At 39.4% G+C, this 23,210-nt stretch overlaps 1 protein-coding gene across 1 annotated transcript in view; it reads left to right on the forward strand.

Annotated features, from left to right (window-relative positions):
• Positions 1–23,210, forward strand: part of LOC126161941 (stimulator of interferon genes protein homolog) — a 309,484-nt gene that overhangs the window by 230,763 nt on the left and 55,511 nt on the right. The gene's annotated exons all lie outside the window — the stretch shown is intronic.

Below are 23,210 nucleotides of genomic sequence, written 5' to 3' on the forward strand. Positions count from 1 at the left end.
TCCCTGGTGTTTTAGCAGATATTTGCAATTTTGTTTATTCATAGTTTAGCTGGCATCAGCCCAAACAAATCCTGCTCATCGTCGCTTTCATTGAAGGACCAGCATCGATGGAACGCATCTGTTTGTTTCCCATTTCAAACAAAATGATTTTTAAATATGAATGTTATGTGCCCATTTTATGGAGCACTACCAGTTAAGTCTGGTGTGATATTCATTTTAGTGATATGTATTACAGGGGCAGTAAAATACTAAGAATAATCAGTACTCCAGCAACGACTGAGGTGCTTTCGCATGGTGGTAGCAGTTAGTGCGGGCCAGAATGGTACTGTCACTATTGGAGTACTCATGTTCCACTGCCCCTGTTAATACATATTGCTAAAAAAAAATATCACAGTAGACTAATTTGGGACTGCTCTGTCAAATGGGCATGTAAAATTCTACTTTAAAAATCTTTTTTTGTAGTGGGAACAGACCAAGGCTTTCCATCCACACTGGGCAGTGCATGAAAGATGTGATGAGCAGCATTTATTTGGACCGACTCAAGCTACACAATGCAAAAACAAAATTGCATATATCAACAGAAACGCCAGAGAAAATGTGCCTGACAATTTTTGACACACACACACACACACACACACACACACACACACACACACACACCACTGCTTCACTTATGTAGACTATATGGCTTTTTGTTTTTATTTAATCAAATTTTCATGTCATTCAAAAATTGCAGCATCTTCTAAACTTTCCCCATTAAGGTCATAGAAGCATGGTATTTTCCAAATATATTTCTGACCAAAAAGCAATTCTGGTAGCTGGAATCCAAGGTTTTTGTTAATGATGCCTGTTGTTTTCTTGTGGTGATGTTTCCAGAGAAACTCTAATCCCCTAGCTCATATTTTCTATATATCTAACCAAGAAGTAAAATGCTATTTTTTACAGATTTAGTTTTTAATTATGAAATTAGATGTACAAAAATTGGTATATGGTTTCTCAGAAAGAAATAAAGAAATATGTGTGTCATCGTTTTTGGAAATTCAACCCCTATGAAGGTGAAATAATTAGTGAATTTTTTAAAAATAAATCAGTATTAAACAACTGCTAACATGTTTCTAATGCTACATCTCTACATATATGAACACTGGCATTTGACTTTTCAGTTAAAAAAAAAAAAAAGGTGTTTTAGTGTTTTCGAGCTGCAACCCCTAAAGGGATGAAATTTTTACAAAAATAATGAATGCATTTTTAAAGCTACATCTATGAAAATTTGCACTTGGCTTCTCAGTTAAAAGTGAAAAAACTACGTGTTTCTCTGTTTTTAGAAATTCAGCTCATACGGGTGTGAATTTATAAAAATTGATATTTCACCTCGGTTAGATATAAAGAAAATATGTGCTATGGGATTAAAGTTTCTATGGAAATATCACCACAAGAACAAAAAAAAAACCTTGGACTCCAGCTACCAGAACCACTTTTTGGTCATAAGTACATTTGGAAAACACCATGCTTCTATGGCCTTAATTAGTGGAAAAGTTTAGACGATGTTGCAATTTTTCTACAACATAAAAATTCGATTAAAGAAAAATAAAAACCATACAGTCCACTGATGTAAGCATTTTGACAAATAGCACTTTGTTGCACTGTGGCTGGAAACGGGAATCTCTGAAATGGCAAAGCTGGTCACCTGTTGGCATACTGCTGTTGTGAGCACCTACGGGAAGTGGTTGAAGGGCAGTGAAATAACAAATAGACTGTATGGTATTGGACAACCATGTCTCATCGCAAAACAGCAGAGGTCAGAGGATTGCTCTTTGTGTAATCCAGGATAGGCACTGATATATGCCATATATGATGACAGAGTACAATGCTGGTGCAGGCATAAGGGTTTTGGACCCCACTGTTCAAAGGCCTTTGTTAAACATGGAGCTCCACATCACACAACCCTTGCATGTTCTTGTGTTTACCCAATGACATCATCAGTTATAACTGCAATGGGCACAGCATCACCGAGTATTAATCATGGATCGATAGAAATGTGTCGCCTGTTGAGTGAATTGCATTTCTTGTTATACCAGGTACATGGTTGGGTCCTTGCACACTATGGCCCAGGTGAATGGCTGCATAAAACATGCACTGTGCCACAGATGCAAGTTGGAGAGGTCAGAATTATTCTATGGGTTATGTTGAATTGGGCTTCCATGGGATCTGTGGTGGTAATCAGAGGCATCATGACAGCATTGAACTACATGAACATTATTGCAGGTAACCTGCATTGCTGCACACATGAAGTCTACACCGGTGACGAATTGTGTTGCAGTGGTTTGAGGGGCATTATAGTGAACTCACACTGATGTCTTGGCCAGCAAATCTGCCTGATCTGTACCCACCAGAAAACATATCATGCACCAGATGTGTGCCTGTAAACTACTATCTGGTAATTTGTGGGAATTACTTGACCTGTGCTTAAGACATCTGGTGCCACACACATCTGGAATCCTGTGTCAAGGACTTGTAGAATGCATTCCAAGCAGAATCTCTGTTGTACCATGTTTGAAAAATGGAACAACATGCTATTAAACAGGTGGTCATAATTTTTTGGCTGATCAGTGTAAGTATGCTGTAGTAACACGCAGCTACAAAACTGGAGATAAGCAAATGACCTCAAATTACTGACCTATATAATTCCATCCAGTCTTTACAAAAGTGTTCAAAAAAGTGACTGATTTAGGAAAACTGACTCATTTAATTGATTAGAATTTGTTAGATGTCTCTTGCTTTGGCTTTCATAAAGAATTCTCTACAGAGAAAACAATACAGTATCTCACAAATGAAATGCTTGCTTAGTTAAACAACAAATATTCTGAGGCCTTGCCAAAGCTTTTGGTTGTCTCGCCACAAAATTCTACTTGACAAACTAAAGTGTTGTGTCATTAGTGGCATCTCTTTTGTAGCAATGGAATCTTACCCTCATAACAGAAAGCAGAGGATCTCCTTAACACATTGTGTCTCAGTCATGATACTAACTTCAGAATGGAGGAACATAATATGTGGAGTATCACAAGAATCAGTACTGGGTCCACTCTTGTTTTTAAATTACAGGAATGACCTTCCAATGACTTTAAAGGATTGTTCAGAAACTATGATGTTTGCTGATGAAACATACTAATCAAGGGTCTAATGTCAACCATAGCAAACACTACTCAGATGATAGCTGAAGTTCACACAGGCAACGGTATATGTCTTACTCTCATGAAGACTCATATTATGCACTTTCATATCAACAATAATCACCTGTTAGCACCATAAATAGACATTAGTGGTTTTTTAAATTTTTTATTTTTTTACTTTACACAGGACCAAAATGAGGAGCAAATATCCAAGGTCATGGAATGTGCTAGTACATGAAATTGCAACATAAAACTAATAACATATAAATTACAGTGTTTATGAACCCAAAAAAGATAAGCCCTAAGTTTATGTAAGCGCAATCAACAATATAACACAGGAATCAGCTTCATTTTTCAAGGCACTCCTTCACAGAATAGAAGGAGTGACCCATGAGGTAACTCTTCAGTTTTGATTTTAAACTGCGTGGATTACTGCTGAGACTTTTGATTTCTTGTGGTAGCTTACTGTAAAGGGATGCAGCAGTATACTGCACACCTTTCTGCACAAGAGTCAATGAAGTGCAATCCAAATGGATTTCTGCCTAGTATTAACTGAGTGAAAGCTGCTAACTCTTGGGAATAAGCTGATATTGTTAACAAGAAATGACAGTAAAGAATATATATATTGACAGGCGTACCCAAACTAGTGAACATGGGTCAACAAGAGGTTCACTAACTTATGCCACTTATTGCCCAAACTGCCTGTTTCTGAGCCAAAAATATCCATGGGAAGAGTTACCCCAAAATATAATACCATACATCATAAGTGAATGAAAATAAGCAAAGTAGACTAATTTTCGTGTTGAACTATCATTTACTTCATATGCTATTCAGATATTAAAAATGGCAGCATTAAGTCTTTGAACAAGATTCTGAATGTGGGCTTTCTATGACAGTTTATTATCTAAAACTTTTATCCATTATGAAGGGAACACTGTTACTGTGATGAATGCAGGTTTCTTAAAAGGCGACTGGTTGCAGTAATTTCAAGAAACCATTAGTTTACTATCTATATGAACACCTACAAATTTGAACTGTTCCATTTCACTAATCATATGCCCATTCTGTGAAATTAAAATGGGATTTGTTGAACTTTGTGTTAGAAACTGTAAAAACTGAGCCTTACTGCAATTTAGTGGTAGTTTATTTTCTGCAGGCAATGAACTTATGTCTGGAACTGCGCTATTTAAAACAGGACCAATGTTGCATACACCATCCTTTACAACCAAGCTAGTGTCATCAGCAAACACAAATATTTTAGAACCACCTGTAATATTAGAGGGCATATAATTTTTATAAATAAGGAATGGGAGCAGCCCAAGCACAAGCACTGATCCCTGGGCCACCCCCCAGTTAACCGTGCCCCACTCAGATCCCACACCATAGCCATTCTCAGCACTGTGGAGAATGACCTTTTGCTGTCTGTAATTAAAATAAGAGGTGAACCAATTGAGAGCTACTCCTCGTACTCCATAATGGCCCAACTTCTGGAGCAATATCTTATGATCAACACAATGAAATGCCAAAGTTACATCAAAAAAGATGCCTAGCATTTGAAACCTTTTGTTTAATCTATCCCATACACTGAGAAAAGAGATTACAGCATTTTCAGTTGTTACGCCACTTATAAAACTGAACTGTACATTTGATAGCAAATTATGTGAAATAAAATGATGAATTATCCTTACATACACAGCCTTTTCAATAACTTTAGCAGACACTGATGGCATAGAAATACAGTAAGTCAAAAATTGTCTGCATTATCCCTTTTTATAAAGTGGCTTTACTACTGAGTACTTTAATCGTTCAGGAAACTGACCATTCTTAAAGGAAAAATTACAAATATGGCTAAATACAGAGCTAACATGTACAGTGCAGTACTTTAATATTCTGCTAGGTATTCCATCAACAATCTCCCCTTTGTCAGTACCACAGAGGAGTATTTCAGAAGTCAGTCTCGAAAAGGCATTTGCCAGGAGTGTTACAAGATTACCTGCAGAAACTAAGTTTTTATTTAATTCACCAGCAATACTCAGAAAGCAATTGTTAAATACTGTACATATATCTGACTTATCAGTAACAGAAACATTTTCACTACAAACTAACTTTATATCATCAACCTTGTGCTCCTGACCAGACACTTTCTTCATGACTGACCATATGGTTTTAATTTTATCTTGTGAATCAGCTATTTTATTTGCATACCACATATTCTTTGCCTTCCTAATAACATTTTTAAGTACCTTACAGCACTTTTTGTAATGGGCTACTGTAGCTTGATTCTGATTATTTCTAACATTTTGATATAATTACCACTTTGTTCTACATGATTTCCTTATTCCACTAGTCTGCCACCCAGGCTGCCTTTCACTACTAGTACCCTGTTTTGATCATTCTAATAGAGAGCAGCTTTCAAAGAGCATGAGAAGTGTGCTAAGGAAAGCATTATATTTGTCATTTATGTTGTTGACACTATAAACATTCTACCACTCTTGTTCCTTAACAAGGTTTAAAAAAACTCTCTATTGCCATTGGATTAGCATTTCTACATAGTTTGTAATTGTATATAACATTTGTTTGTGTACAAAAGCCTTTTAGTGTTAAAATTTGTGTACCATGGTCTGAAAGGCTATTAACCCTTTTACTAACAGAATGCCCATTTAGTAATGAAGAATGAAAAAAATATTCTCTATAGTTGTGCTGCTGTTCTCTCGGACCCCGGCAGGAAGAAACAGTCTGCATCAGATCATATGAATTTAGATCATCTTCCAACTTCCTTTTTCTTACACAATCACATACAAAATTAATACTGACTTCCACATATAACTAATTTTTGGTACGTCCTATAAAGTGAGTCGAGAACTGTCTCTAGCTTGAGCAGAAATGCTCTGAAGTAAGGGTTAGGGGACCTATAAACAATAACAATTAGAAGCTTAGTTTCACTAAATTCAACTGCCCATGCACAACATTAAAATACCTGTTCAGTGCAGTGCCACGATACATCTGCGGACACTAATCGAATGTCGTTTTTTACGTACACGACCACTCTCCCACTCGGCAAAGAACTCCTTGAAAAACAGCCAGCTAATCTGTATCCTGGTAAAGGAAGCCTCTGAATTGTCAAATTATTTAAGTGGTTCTTCGATATACCGATAATGTCAGTCAACATCTATAAGCAGTTCGCTAACCTTCTCTCTAATACCTCTAATATTTTGGTGAAATATGTTAATTCGTTCACTACTCGGATACCTGACCACCTTTGAAGGTGATTCCTTTGTTCGAGGGACTTCCTTTAAACAGGAATACCTACTGACTGACTTCAATCTAAAAAAGATTCAGCTCTAACATCAACTACTACAGGAATTTGTCCATGAGTGATCTCACCACCACCCACTACACTGTCGCCCATGAGCTTTGCCAGACTCCCCTTCCCATACCTATTGAGGTGCAGGTCTAGTGAAACCCAGTCTATTGATAGACTCAACTGGCACCACTGCAATGTGAACCGTGCCCTCCACTATCAGTGCCTTCTACAACCCCACGTTACCACACCTAACAGTAGCATTAAGACGAGGCCAATCTTGTCACTAAAACAGTTGCACAAAGTGCACATTAGTGCCACCAGTTAGGGTAGCTGTCTTTACCAGGTCACCACCTACATCATACTCCCTGTCCCTATCAAGACTATTCCCAGCTCCAGCCACAATCACTACCTGATCCTTTTTCATGAAATTCCTACAAAACTCCACTATGTTAACTCTGTACTAGGATTCACAATGCTGGTGGCATGGTACTCACTTCCTGGAACTGTTGGCCTGTAACTCTGCCATGCGAACAACCTAGCAGCAGAACCTTATTCTTCCTGTTAGAATTTGCAGCTGACTTAGGCTCCGTAACAGCTGAGGACTGCTGCATGTTTCCTTCACCTACAGCTACAAGAGGCTCCTCTCCATTAAACCTCCTCATCCTATGTAGTTCCTCCTTTGTGTTTTGTAACTGCACCTAAAGGGCACAAATCGTGCACTCCTGCTCCTCTATCAACTTATTTCTGCTACAAATTTTGCACTTCCAGTAGAGGATATTGCTAGAATTCCCACTGGCATTCCCCCAAATGAAAATACTTTGAACAAATCTCACACTGTAACCTACTAATCGCAAACCTCTGACAGAGCCCACACTTCTCACTCGTGGTAAAATGTTAACATTACTGGAAAAAACTACACGTATATGTTCCCTAAGTACAATTACTACAGTAGGACCATTTAAAGAACTAACAAATAGTGATCTCGAATTTCGCTCTCTATTAAGAAAGCAACTACTTTTATTAATACTACTAAACCACAACTAATACCAGTATCACAAAAACTTCACACAATTTATTATTTAAAACAAAAAATTCGAGCGACCACTGGAACACTCGCAGAATTAAATGTAGTGAACGAAACTTTTACTGAAATATTTCACTACAAACAATAAGAAACATCAGCTGAAAACTACTGTGCTAAATTTAATAAATGACTTAAGCGCACAAACGACTCTCTGAAACACAGTGGGCGAAAGTTTCTGAAAGTTTATTAAACTATTATTTCACCAGAAGCAGCAAGAGACACTGGTGAACACTTCTAAATTTAATAAGTGAATAACAGTGCACAAACAACTTTGTCAGAACTTAAGAACTGCACATTGCGAAATGTAAACACACTGATACTATTTGGATGAACAAATGAAAATTACTTAATTTAATATTCAAATAAAGTGCACAAACAACTTTGTCAGTACTTAGCTTTAGAACCACTATAGCTGCAACTCTGTGCTGTGAAATGTGAATAATTATGCCAGATTAAACACACTGTGTGAAATTCCTAGGTATCCAGCTAGATAACAAATTAAAATGTAGTCAAGACATACATAAACTAATAAAGAAGCTCAGTTCAGCACTTTATGCCCATAGAAGCCTCTTCTTGTGTTTAACTAAGGACATTTTCATCCCATGTTTTTCTGTGGAATTATGTTCTGAAGGCACCTGGCATGAATAAAGTACTTATTTAGCAGGAGGGAGCAGAAAGAATGTTGTGTAAGGTAACTAACTTTACATTTTGTGGAAATATTTTTAAGGATCTTGGAATTCTTACATTCTCTTTCCATTACATTTACTCAGTAGTGATTTTTGTCATCGATAATAAAAATCAGTTTCTGCTGACTGTGATTTACAGTCACAATACAAGACACAAAAATAGTTTTCATATAGACTTTGCCTCCTTGCCTAGGATTAAGAATGGAGTTACATACTCTGATGAGAAGACCTTCAACTAGGTCACCTGTAACACAAAGCAAGAAATTGTAAACCCCCATCATTTCAAAAGAAAATCTGCATTGCAAGGAATAGTGCATTGTAAATAGCACTCATGGTCTCTGAAAAGTACCATTTTTATCAAGTAATATTAAGTTATAAATAACATGTAAACAGCAGCTATGCAGTATCTACAGGGTGACAATTACTGAACTACATGAAAAAAACAACAACATAAATTAGTTGCAAACTATAGCATTCACACACTTTATTCAACATTTAAACATCACTACAAATGTTCGGATTTAGGTTATGACATATTCAATATGCCTGCCACCATTGATGCTGATGTGGCGCAGACAAATAGCAAAATTCTGCTTTACCTGCTGAATTCTTGGAACAGCAATGCTGTCAATGACCTCCTGAAGGACTGTTTCCAGCTCAGCAATGGTTTTGGGGTTATTGCTGTACACATTTTCTTTAATAAAGACCCACAAAAAGGAGTCGTGTGGTTCAGATCCAGAGAATATGGCGGCCAATTGAAGCCCATGCCAGAGGCCTCTGGGACACCAGAGCCAGAATGCAGTCCCAAAAATGCTCCTACAAGACATCACTCTCCTGCTTTGATGCGGTCAAACTCCGTCTTGCATTAACCACATCTTGACAAAATCAGGGGCACTTGGGATAATGGGGATAAAATCTTCTTCAACAATATACACGTACCATTCAGTAGTCACCTTGGCATCAAGGAATATTGCACCGATTATTCCATGACTGGACACTGCACACCATGCAGCTCAAAAAATGGCTCTGAGCACTATGGGACTCAACATCTTAGGTCATAAGTCCCCTAGAACTTAGAACTACTTAAACCTAACTAACCTAAGGACATCACACACACCCATGCCCGAGGCAGGATTCGAACCTGCGACCGTAGCAGTCCCGCGGTTCCGGACTGCAGCGCCAGAACCGCACGGCCACCGCGGCCGGCGCACACCATGCAGCCACCTGTTGAGGATGAAGAGACATCTCAGTCATGAAATGCTGATTCTCAGTCCCCCAAATGTGCCAATTTTTCTTATTGATGAACCAATCCAAATGAAAGCATGCTTTCTCGCTAAATCAAACCGTACATGCACGTACTAATTCCCATCATGCCCCGCAGCCAAACATGCATTTTGAACATCCTAACACAAACCATTCAAAAGTTATGACAATTTTATTTCATATAGTTCAATAATTGTCACACTGTACATTTACATACACTCTCCATAAACCATCATATGGTGCATGGCAGAGTGTTCCTTATGCCACTTCTAGATATTCTCTTTTCTGGACCACTCACAAACAGAGTGAGGGAAAAATGTTTGATTTTATGCTTCCTTATGAACACTGGTTTCTCTAGTCTTCGCAGTTCTTATACGAGGTATACTGTCAAACCTCTGTATAACAATTACCAATACAATGATAAACCTGGGTACAGCAATAACTTTATATAGCCCCAACTGATTTCCTACATGTACTACATTAATTACCCCTCATTACAATGATGAACCCCCCCCCCCCCAATGAACCATGGACCTTGGCGTTGGTGGGGAGGCTTGCGTGCCTCAACGATACAGATAGCCGTACCGTAGGTGCAACCACAACGGAGGGGTATCTGTTGAGAGGCCAGACAAACGTGTGGTTCCTGAAGAGGGGCAGCAGCCTTTTCAGTAGTTGCAGGGACAAAAGTCTGGATGATTGACTGATCTGGCCTTGCAACACTAACCAAAACAGCCTTGCTGTACTGGTACTGCGAACGGCTGAAAGCAAGGGGAAACTACAGCCGTAATTTTTCCCGAGGGCATGCAGCTTTACTGTATGTTTAAATGATGATGGCGTCCTCTTGGGTAAAATATTCTGGAGGTAAAATAGTCCCCCATTCGGATCTCCGGGCGGGGACTACTCAGGAGGATGTTGTTATCAGAACAAAGAAAACTGGCGTTCTACGGATCGGAGCGTGTAATGTCAGCTCCCTTAATCAGGCAGGTAGGTTAGAAAATTTAAAAAGGGAAATGGATAGGTTAAAGTTAGATATAGTGGGAATTAGTTAAGTTCGGTGGCAGGAGGAACAAGACTTTTGGTCAGGTGAATACAGGGTTATAAATACAAAATCAAATAGGGGTAATGCAGGAGTAGGTTTAATAATGAATAAAAAAATAGGAGTACGGGTAAGCTACTACAAACAGCATAGTGAACGCATTATTGTGGCCAAGATAGACACGAAGTCCACGCCTACTACAGTAGTACAAGTTTATATGCCAACTAGCTCTGCAGATGACGAAGAAATTGATGAAATGTATGAGGAGATAAAAGAAATTATTCAAATAATGAAGGGAGACGAAAATTTAATAGTCATGGGTGACTGGAATTCAAGCGTAGGAAAAGGGAGAGAAGGAAACATAGTAGGTGAATATGGATTGGGGCTAAGAAATGAAAGAGGAAGCCGTCTGGTAGAATTTTCCGCAGAGCATAACTTAATCATAGCTAACACTTGGTTTAAGAATCATGAAAGAAGGTTGTATACATGGAACAACCCTGGAGATACTGAAAGGTATCAGATAGATTATATAATGGTAAGACAGAGATTTAGGAACCAGGTTTTAAATGGTAAGACATATCCAGGGGCAGATGTGGACTCTGACTACAATCTATTGGTTATGAACTGTAGATTAAAACTGAAGAAACTGCAAAAAGGTGGGAATTTGAGGAGATGGGACCTGGATAAACTGAAGGAACCAGAGGTTGTAGAGAGTTTCAGGAAGACCATAAAGGAACAATTGACAAGAATGGGGGAAAGAAATACAGTAGAAGAAGAATGGATAGGTTTGAGGGATGAAGTGGTGAAGGCAGCAGAGGATCAAGTAGGTAAAAAGACGAGGGCTAGTAGAAATCCTTGGGTGACAAAAGAAATATTGAATTTAATTGATGAAAGGAGAAAATATAAAAATGCAGTAAATGAAGGAGGCAAAAAGGAATACAAACGTCTCAAAAATGAGATCGACAGGAAGTGCAAAATGGCTAAGCAGGGATGGCGAGAGGACAAATGTAAGGATATAGAGGCTTATCTATCTAGGGGTAAGATAGATACTGCGTATAGAAAAATTAATGAGACGTTTGGAGAAAGGAGAACCACTTGCATGAATATCAAGAGCTTTGATGGAAACCCAGTTCTAAGCAAAGAAGGGAAAGCAGAAAGGTGGAAGGAGTATATAGAGGGTCTATACAAGGGCGATGTACTTGAGGACAATATTATGGAAATGGAAGAGGATGTAGATGAAGATGAAATGGGAGATATGATACTGCGTGAAGAGTTTGACAGAGCACTGAAAGGCCTGAGTCGAAACAAGGCCCCTGGAGTAGAGAACATTCCATTAGAACTACTGACAGCCTTGGGAGAGCCAGTCCTGACAAAACTCTACCATCTGGTGAGCAAAATGTATGAGACAGGCAAAATACCCTCAGACTTCAAGAAGAATATAATTATTCCAATCCCAAAGAAAGCAGGTGTTGACAGATGTGAAAATTACCGAACTAACAGTTTAATAAGTCACAGCTGCAAAATACTAACGCGAATTCTTTACAGATGAATGGAATAACTGATAGAAGCCGACTTCGGGGAAGATCAGTTTGGATTCCGTAGAAATGTTGGAACACGTGAGGCAATACTGACCCTACGATTTATCTTAGAAGAAAGATTAAGGAAAGGCAAACCTACGTTTCTAACATTTGTAGACTTAGAGAAAGCTTTTGACAATGTTGATTGGAATACTCTCTTTCAAATTCTGAAGGTGGCAGGGGTAAAATACAGGGAGCAAAAGGCTATTTACAATTTGTACAGAAAGCAGATGGCAGTTATAAGAGTCGAGGAGTATGAAAGGGAAGCAGTGGTTGGGAAGGGAGTGAGACAGGGTTGTAGCCTCTCCCCGATGTTATTCAATCTGTATATTGAGCAAGCAATAAAGGAAACAAAAGAAAAGTTCGGAGTAGGAATTAAAATCCATGGAGAAGAAATAAAAACTTTGAGGTTCGCCGATGACATTGTAATTCTGTCAGAGACAGCAAAGGACTTGGAAGAGCAGTTGAACGGAATGGACAGTGTCTTGAAAGGAGGATATCAGATGAACATCAACAAAAGCAAAACTAGGGTAATGGAATGTAGTCGAATTAAGTCGGGTGATGCTGAGGGAATTAGATTAGGAAATGAGACACTTAAAGTAGTAAAGGAGTTTTGCTATTTGGGGAGCAAAGTAACTGATGATGGTCGAAGTAGAGAGGATATAAAAAGTAGATTGGCCTTGGCAAGGAAAGCGTTTCTGAAGAAGAGAAATTTGTTAATATCGAGTGTAGATTTAAGTGTCAGGAAGTCGTTTCTGAAAGTATTTGTATGGAGTGTAGCCATGTATGGAAGTGAAACGTGGACGATAAATAGTTTAGACAAGAAGAGAATAGAAGCTTTTGAAATGTGGTGCTACAGAAGAATTCTGAAGATTAGATGGGTAGATCACGTAACTAATGAATTAGATGGGTAGATCACGTAACTAATGAGGAAGTATTGAGTAGAATTGGGGAGAAGAGGAGCTTGTGGCACAACTTGACTAGAAGAAGGGATCAGTTGGTAGGTCATGTTCTGAGACATCGAGGGATCACCAATTTAGTATTGGAGGACAGCATGGAGGGTAAAAATCGTAAAGGGAGACCAAGAGATGAATACACTAAGCAGATTCGGAAGGATGTAGGCTGCAGTAGGTACTGGGAGATAAAGAAGCTTGCACAGGATAGAGTAGCATGGAGAGCTGCATCAAACCAGTCTCAGGACTGAAGACCACAACAATAACAACAACAATGATGAAGTAGATTTAGCAACACACTGTTATAATGAAGACAAAATTTCGAGGAATTTACTATTTCCTACTTCTAAGCAGCCCATTATAGCAGTAGGTATTGTTTATTTAGCTACTAGAATTCGGCACTTTATTTCCAGAAGCTTCGCTACATACTACAGTATTGCATTTATTCTAGCGGTAAAGAGAATAGCGTTCAGCTGAGGGTGAGCTGTGGTGAGCGGTAAACGTCAAAGATCTCCTTTGATTTAACAAGTGTTTAGTTTGTCCATTGTTGAGCTTCAGTAGCGGACAGAAGTGTTTTGTTGAGCTCATACGCAGCTTATCTCCGTGATTTTTGCAGTCTGTGAATGTTTTTAATCTGTGAATGTTTTTAGTTTATGTAAACGCTTTGGACTTTGCTAAGACTTGGACAATGGCTGAAACTCAGAAACAAATAAGGTTGGAGACAAAAATGAGGTTTCAACAAAATTGATACTGGAATGAAACAAGTAGATGTGGCGAGGACTCGCACAATCAATGTTAGCAACAGTCCTTAAAAAATTAAAAGAAAGTGAAGAAAGTTTTGTAGATGGCAAATTTAACTCTTCGAGACAAAGAATGTTGGACTATGCTACTTCCCCCTGAACTGTACTTTGATTCAACAGCCACTAGATATGGGGATAATTAAGAAATTTAAGGCAAAATAACGTTCACATTTAGTTCAACACATGATCGCAAACACTGAAAGAAAGGTGAGCAATCCCTACAGTTTCAATGTGAAGCACGCTTGTGACATGATTGCTAGTTCCTGGAACAGTGTACAGCCAAATGTGATTGTGAACTGTTGAAAAATGTAAGAATTTCCAAAAGTGAAGATGTTGGTGATAAAGTTGTGGTGGATGAAATAACGCAGGATGATATTCAAAGTGATCTGAAGATTTATTCAGCAGTTACTGGTAAAACCATAGTTGCTTCAGTAGTTGAATACTTGTCAGCGCTGTTGTTTGAAGCATGTACCGATGAATCTATAATTGAGGAGTTAAAGGGTAATTTGCCCGTTGAAGATTCTGACGGTGACAGTGGTGTGATAAGTGTGAATCCCTTTCCTCTGATTGAGCTAATAGGTCAGCTGGAAACCATTCAGCAAGTAACAGCTTCAATCTTCATTGTTTCAGCGACCAATTGACTGTGTTGGAGGAGATAAAGACAACATTCACAAAATAATCTTTAAGAAAAAAGAAACAAAGGAAAATAAGTGAATTTTTCTGTACACAAAAGTAAGATATTCTACGGTACAGTACTGTAATAATAAATGAAGTGAACAATATGTGTTTCATTATTTGTCTTTTAATGTTATTTTTCATAAGAAAAGTACTACAGTAATGTACTCCTCAGCCACAAAAACATGGCTCCTTGCTCCGAGCCACAATAACAAAACATCATTATAACAATAACCCTGGTATAACAATTTAATTTTCATGGTCCCATGAAAGCCATTATATCAAGGTTTGACTGTATGTGTGTGACAATAGACTTTCTGCTGCCTGTCACAAATGCGGGTGCTCTGAACTTTCTCAATAGTGTTTCACAAAAAGATTCTTCCCAACACACACATCCATTTGACAATGTAAGGAAAAAATAGATTGCTACTTACTGTGAAGATGACATGTTAAGTTGTGGGTGGGCACAACTAAAAGACACTTTAACATTAGCTTTTGGCCATAGCTTTCATCAGAAAAATTAACATGCACACATTCCTTCATACAAGCAAGCACTGGTTGTGCAGCTGTCATGTAAAATAGAAGCAGCAGTCTAGAGGGGGCAGGGAAGGGGAAGGGATAGCAGTGAATGGGTGAGGGGAGAAAACCGCACTGTCTGGCGGAATGTGCAGGGATTGGACTGCCAGCAGGCACAATGTTGGGAGGCTGTCAATCAGGGAGGTTGGGAGAGGTGGGGTTGGAGGGTGAAACAGGGAGTGAAAAAGGAGAGGAATGAGGAAAGTTGGGTGGGTGTGTTGGCAGAAGGTGGTACATAAAGAGGATAGGAGATGAGAATAGAGAGGAGGTAACAGAACAGACGGGGTGGAAAATGTTGGGTGGAAGTGTGGGGACAGTATGTTACCATACATTGAGGCCGAGATAATTTCAGGAGCAGAGAATCTGGTGTAAGGATAACTCCCTTCTGCACAGTTCAGAAAAGCTGGTGATGGAGGGGAGGATCCAGATGGCTCAGTTAATGAAGCAGCCATTGAAATCAGTTGCATGTTGTGCCACAGTGTTGTCTACCTTACTCTTGGCCACAGTTTGGCAGTGGCCATTCATCCTGGTGGACAGCTGATTGGTAGTCATACCAATATTAAAAGCTGTGCAATGAATGCAGCAGATCTGGTATATGACATGGGCTGCTTTCACAAATTGCCTGGCCTCTGAAGGAGTAGGATAAGCATGTGTCAGGACTGGAGTTGGAAGTGCTGGGTTGGTGGACTGGGCAGGTCTTGCACCTGGGTTTCCACAGGGATATGATCCTTGTGTGAAGAGGTTGGAATTAGGAGTGGGAGTGGCTTAGGGATGCATTATGATGTTGTGGAGGTGGGGTGGGTGATGGAACACCACTTTAGGAGGAGTTGGAAGGATCTTCGGTAGGATGTTCTACATTTGAGGGCATGAGTGATTAGTAATCAAAGCCCTGGGGAAGGATATGATTCAGTTGTTCCACTCTGGGTGGTATTAGGTGACAATGGGGACACTTTTTTGTGGCTGGTTTTTGGGGGTATTAGGAGGATTGGAGGTGTGAGGGGGAAATGGCAGGGGAAATATGTTTGCAGACGAGGTCTGGGGGATAGTGCCTGTTTGTGAAGGCCTTTGTGAGACACTCAGCATGGGACTGACACAGAAATGGGCAAAATAAGGTGTTGTGTGGCAGTCAGAGGAGCTGGACAAGAGAAAAGATACACACAAAATACGTAAATATACATAAAAACATGCACAGGAATGCAAAAACATGCACAAATATGTAAATTATGCACAAATACATAAAAATATGCAAAAATGTGTGAAACAATGTAAAAATACGCACAGATATCTTAAAAACTTACACATACATAGGAGAAATGGAAAGAATGATGTATAGGAGTATGTGTGTGTTGGGATGAGAGGGGAAGGGCGACCAGTTAGGTTGAGGATCAAAAGTTCATGTGGCATTGGTAGGTGTGGAAAATAAAACACTAAAATATGTGAGGATGATGGACGAAGTGGGATCAATAGGAATAAATAAAATTGTTGGTGGAGAAGAATCTGGGGCATCAGATGATGCATCAACTATCTTCGCAGTCACATAGCCATGTGTTGTGCATGATGATAATTGATACGGAGTGTTTTAGAAGTGTATGTGATGTGGAAGACTGAATAAACATAAAGAAGGATGAGAATGTACACTGAGAAGAGTAATGCTACAGAGAATAGTAACAAAGGAAAGCATCACATGGTTGTGGGATGGAAGAAAAGCCTTTACACAAAATCAAACAATGGAAACTCCGAGTTGGAATATCAACAAGCTAAGGAAAAGGTAGAGTGATACTTTCTGTAGAGACGACACATTTAAGTTGCAAACACACACAACTGAAAGAACCTTAAATATTGGCATTCGGCCATAGTGTCAGAAAAGGAACCCCCCCCCCAAACACACAAACATTTATTCACACGAGCAAGCACACCTCACATGCACATGACCCTTGGAATGGAATGCAACAATCACATAGAATGGAAGCAGCAATCTGGAGGGGGTGTGGAAGGGTTAGCATGTTCTGGTGGAGGCAGGGGGTTGGGATTGTGAGTGGCATAGAGATGCACTAGAATGTTGTGGAGGTTGGTGGGTGACAGAACACCACTTTAGGAGGGGTAGGATATCCCTCATTTCAGAGCATGATGAAAGGTAATCAAAGCCCTAGTGAAAGATGTGGTTCAGTTGTTCCAGTCCAGGGAGCAGGGTGGTACTGGGTGACGAAAGGGACACTTCTTCCTGACTGGTTTGGGGGGGGGGGGGGTTGGGGGATTAGGGATGCGAGGGGGATTAGGGATGCGAGGGGAGGGGGATGGGAGGATTGGGGACATGATGGAAAATGGCACGAGAGATCTGTTTGTGGTCTAGGCCTGCTGGATAGTGCCTGTGTGGCAAGGCCTTGGTGAGACCCTCAGCATACTGAGCAGGGGAGTTCTCGTCACAGCGCATACACCTCCCTCTCATTTGAGTTCACTGAGCATTTTTGTAATACCAGGATGTATACGACCCAGGAGAACCGGGAGATCCGGCTTTAGGAAGACTATGCAGTGCTTCATAACAACAAATTGCCTCCGATGAGTGTGAAGTCACAACTGTTTACATTAGATTCGTTTTAGCAGTTACGAGTGGGCTCATGCGCATGAGCAGTTGAGTCGCGTTTGAGTAGTAGAATCTCCCGCTTGTGGCTACAGGAATGTTGCTGTTGGCTGTGTAAGCAGTCACAGCAACTAGCTAGATGCTACTGGGAAAAGGGGGTGCCAAATTCATATTCTTGAGGAAAAAAACTTGTTTCACAAAGCACCTAGCATCCAGCGCGTGTTTGGCTATCGATTATTCATATGATTTTGAAACGCTTTCCTGTTGGTTTTTGAACATTTTTAGTTGACTTCTGAATGAATCATAAGGTAATTTTTGAATGCATGCATTGTGTACACGACGTCTGTCAGGAGAATCCTTGTCGCATCTAGAAATAAACTTTCCGCAGACAAAAGGTGACAGAGCTGTACGAGCTGAGCGGAGTAAAGCCGAACGGATGAATGCCAATCGCTGTCTGATTATGTGGTTGATTGAGTTTACGAATGATCAGTGTTGTTATAATTACTAGCAAAATCCATAGATTCAGACTACCAGAATGGAAATATATGACTGACAGGAATAACAGGTGAGAAAGATTACGTATTATCTTCTCGGTGTAGCCAAGAAAATGAAATTTTGACAGAAAATTTTTGACCAGATCGCTACACAAGTAAGGACCAGTACTACAGTCCCCATCTATCAGCCGCTGAAGTTCTATTCTGGAAGTAACACGAAAAACGTGTTGTACGAACACGTAATAACACCTAACAGGAAAATAATCGCGGGATAACTAAAAGTGTGATTCCGGTAGGGTTAGTGAACTTAATCGGCAAACAAATTTTGACAAGGGCAGGAATAACTACAGAATTAGTAATGACAAGATTGTTTATTAGAACGAGGAAGTAGAAGAAACGGGGACATAACACAAATTATGGAAGAATAAGACAATTCCAAATTTATATAAAAATTTCGTAATATTACTTTTTGATCTCATGCTTGAGAAACTGGTGCGTATGAGTGAAATGTGAAACTGTTCCATAACATAAAGCTTTTTGCTTGTAATAGGCCTAATAGGCATTTGATATTGGTCCTTCGTGAATTATATTCTGCGTGTTATAAAAATGGCCATTTGTGCCAAAACAGTCTAGTTTATTTGGTGTGTGTTACAAAATTGTTGCCATATTAGAAAGGCCTATTTTGCTTTATCTAGCAGACAGTGACAAAATAGACATAATCAGATCGAGAAACCAAACCGGTGTTGGGTATTATTTGTGTTAACAGCTTTTTCAGCATTAGATAACGACATTTCGATTTTTCATGTAACAAAACGTTTGACGAGCTTTAATGAGGTAATAGATGCTTTCACAGAAAGGAAATGTATAGCTGTAGCAAGATTATAGAGGAAAAAATGCTAGCAGCTAAGGATTGAAGAAATGTGTAATTTCTTGCTTATCTCTTGTCTTTATTGGTTTTATGTATGCATATTTAATTTTATGTCACACAAAACAGCAAGTTATTAGCTAATAGGCAATAAAGAGTTCAAATTTTGTAAAAGTTCTTGTTCTCCCAATTACAAATAATCCCATCCGCTATTAATTGCGAGATTTTATTTAAGAGGGGCAGGCTGTCAAACCGGCCGACTGGGAGCAGGAGAGGTACCACAGGACATTTCAATTTCCACTGTCCTGAATGCAGTTTGATGGTATCCATTACAAAATATACACGTTTCAATTCCACAGAGTGAAATACAGTGGCGTGCAGTAGAAGAATGCTTTATGAAAAGGCGTGGCACTGCACTTTGGCATTCTTAAGACCAAATAATATGCCTTACATTTCCTCGAACACATGTTTTATGTTTCAGACTTTTCTGAATGATGTGCACTACAAAATGAACAAGTTTTTTAAAATTTGATTTTTTTTAGTATTGACCCAGTTCGCAAATATCGTAGATCCGGGGCTGATGCGCAGAGCAGTCCGAGTTATAGTGGGTAGTCTCCATGTGACCCGTGTTTACATTTAGTGATTTTGCTGTTTCCCCTTCGTTTACTCTCGCGTCAAATGAAAACAAAATGGATATCTGTGACCAGGAGCTATCAAGTGAATTAAAATTACGGAAGGCTAAAATATGTCATTAGTGTCAGATTTGATTTTGTTTCCACCTTTCTGACAGTCTAGCATTAATTGCCTTGTGGAACAATGAACTTATTTTTGTGTTTGCTAAAGAAATTTGACTTTTATTAACCTTTTCCACAGAGGCAGTCAATGTATTTGAAACGAAATGTTTAATTCCACAGTACTGGCTAGTTTCAACTGTTTGCTGCATTTCAAGTGTACATTTTCATTTTCTAGCACGAATGGCATTAAACAATTAACTTTCCGTGTGTTGTGTGTTCGTGCTACTTAACAGTGATGTTGCTGTTGGCTGACTACATCACTTGTCCTATGCTCTGAATATCCGCTGTCATCGGCTGGCGAGATCACGTGACATGAGCTATGACCGGCTTACAAAAGCGCGTTGCAATCTCGATTTCAATGATTCGGAAAGTAACATGTGGTGTTTGGTGGAATTCCAATTTATACTTTCGTAATACAAAAGTATGCAGCATACATGTTGCTGCACATCAAAGATATTTCCAAAACGTGTCTTTTTCCCTGAGTTTCGTTTTCTAAAGTGCCGGGAAATTCTATGCCCGTGTATAAAACCACAACTATTCAAAAGATTGACAGGGAAAATATACTGTCACTTAACACGGAAGAAGCGTGTTTTCACCCGGGAGAAAGTGTATTTTTAACCGGGAAAAATCTGGGAATTTTTTTCCTTGTCCGCGTATACACCCTGAACACTCACGTGCTGATTGAACCTGTTGTTGTTGTTGTTGTTGTTGTGGTCTTCAGTCCTGAGACTGGTTTGATGCAGCTCTCCATGCTACTCTATCTTGTGCAAGCTTCTTCATCTCCCAGTATCTACTGCAACCTACATCCTTCTGAATCTGCTTAGTGTATTCATCTCTTGGTCTCCCTCTACGATTTTTACCCTCCACACTGCCCTCCAATGCTAAATTTGTGATCCCTTGATGCCTCAAAACATGTCCTACCAACCGATCCCTTCTTCTAGTCAAGTTGTGCCACAAACTTCTCTTCTCCCCAATCCTATTCAATACCTCCTCATTAGTTACGTGATCTACCCACCTTATCTTCAGCATTCTTCTGTAGCACCACATTTCGAAAGCTTCTATTCTCTTCTTGTCCAAACTAGTTATCGTCCATGTTTCACTTCCATACACTCCATACACTCCATACAAATACTTTCAGAAACGACTTCCTGACATTTAAATCTATACTCGATGTTAACAAATTCCTCTTCTTGAGAAACGCTTTCCTTGCCATTGCCAGTCTACATTTTATATCCTCTCTACTTCGACCATCATCGGTTATTTTACTCCCTAAATAGCAAAACTCCTTTACTACTTTAAGTGTCTCATTTCCTAATCTAATTCCCTCAGCATCACCCGACATAATTTGACTACATTCCATTATCCTCGTTTTGCTTTTGTTGATGTTCATCTTATATCCTCCTTTCAAGACACTGTCCATTCCGTTCAACTGCTCTTCCAAGTCATTTGCTGTCTCTGACAGAATTACAATGTCATCGGCGAACCTCAAAGTTTTTACTTCTTCTCCGTGAATTTTAATACCTACTCCGAATTTTTCTTTTGTTTCCTTTACTGCTTGCTCAATATACAGATTGAATAACATCGGGGAGAGGCTACAACCCTGTCTTACTCCTTTCCCAACCACTGCTTCCCTTTCATGCCCCTCGACTCTTATAACTGCCATCTGGTTTCTGTACAAACTGTAAATAGCCTTTCGCTCCCTGTATTTTTCCCCTGCCACCTTCAGAATTTGAAAGAGAGTATTCCAGTTAACATTGTCAAAAGCTTTCTCTAAGTCTACAAATGCTAGAAACGTAGGTTTGCCTTTTCTTAATCTTTCTTCTAAGATAAGTCGTAAGGTCAGTATTGCCTCACGTGTTCCAATATTTCTACGGAATCCAAACTGATCTTCCCCGAGGTCGGCTTCTACCAGTTTTTCCATTCGTCTGTAAAGAATTCGCGTAAGTATTTTGCAGCCGTGACTTATTAAACTGATAGTTCGGTAATTTTCACATCTGTCAACACCTGCTTTCTTTGGGATTGGAATTATTATATTCTTCTTGAAGTCTGAGGGTATTTCGCCTGTCTCATACATCATGCTCACCAGATGGTAGAGTTTTGTCATGACTGGCTCTCCCGAGGCCATCAGTAGTTCAAATGGAATGTTGTCTACTCCCGGGGCCTTGTTTCGACTCAGGTCTTCCAGTGCTCTGTCAAACTCTTCACGCAGTATCTTATCTCCCATTTCGTCTTCATCTACATCCTCTTCCATTTCCATAATATGGTCCTCAAGTACATCGCCCTTGTATAAACCCTCTATATACTCCTTCCACCTTTCTGCCTTCCCTTCTTTGCTTAGAACTGGGTTGCCATCTGAGCTCTTGATATTCATACAAGTGGTTCTCTTCTCTCCAAAGGTCTCTTTAATTTTCCTGTAGGCAGTATCTATCTTACCCCTAGTGAGACAAGCCTCTACATCCTTACATTTGTCCTCTAGCCATCCCTGCTTAGCCATTTTGCACTTCCTGTCGATATCATTTTTGAGACGTTTGTATTCCTTTTTGCCTGCTTCATTTACTGCATTTTTTATTTTCTCCTTTCATCAATTAAATTCAATATTTCTTCTGTTACCCAAGGATTTCTATTAGCCCTTGTCTTTTTACCTACTTGATCCTCTGCTGCCTTCACTACTTCATCCCTCAGAGCTACCCATTCTTCTTCTACTGTATTTCCTTCCCCCATTCCTGTCAATTGTTCCCTTATGCTCTCCCTGAAACTCTCTACAACCTCTGGTTCTTTCAGTTTATCCAGGTCCCATCTCCTTAAATTCCCACCTTTTTGCAGTTTCTTCAGTTTCAATCTGCAGTTCATAACCAATAGATTGTGGTCAGAATCCACATCTGCCCCAGGGAAATGTCTTACAATTTAAAACCTGGTTCCTAAATCTCTGTCTTACCATTATATAATCTATCTGATACCTTTTAGTATCTCCAGGATTCTTCCAGGTATACAACCTTCTTTTATGATTCTTGAACCAAGTGTTGGCTATGATTAATTTATGCTCTGTGCAAAATTCTACAAGGTGGCTTCCTCTTTCATTCCTTCCCCCCAATCCATATTCACCTACTATGTTTCCTTCTCTCCCTTTTCCTACTGACGAATTCCAGTCACCCATGACTATTAAATTTTCGTTTCCCTTCACTACCTGAATAATTTCTTTCATCTCGTCATACATTTCATCTATTTCTTCATCATCTGCAGAGGTAGTTGGCATATAAACTTGTACTACTGTAGTAGGCATGGGCTTTGTGTCTATCTTGGCCACAATAATGCGTTCACTATGCTGTTTGTAGTAGCTAACCCGCACTCCTATTTT

Source organism: Schistocerca cancellata, chromosome 2, assembly GCF_023864275.1.
Source record: "Schistocerca cancellata isolate TAMUIC-IGC-003103 chromosome 2, iqSchCanc2.1, whole genome shotgun sequence".
NCBI classification, from domain to species: Eukaryota; Metazoa; Arthropoda; class Insecta; order Orthoptera; family Acrididae; genus Schistocerca; species Schistocerca cancellata.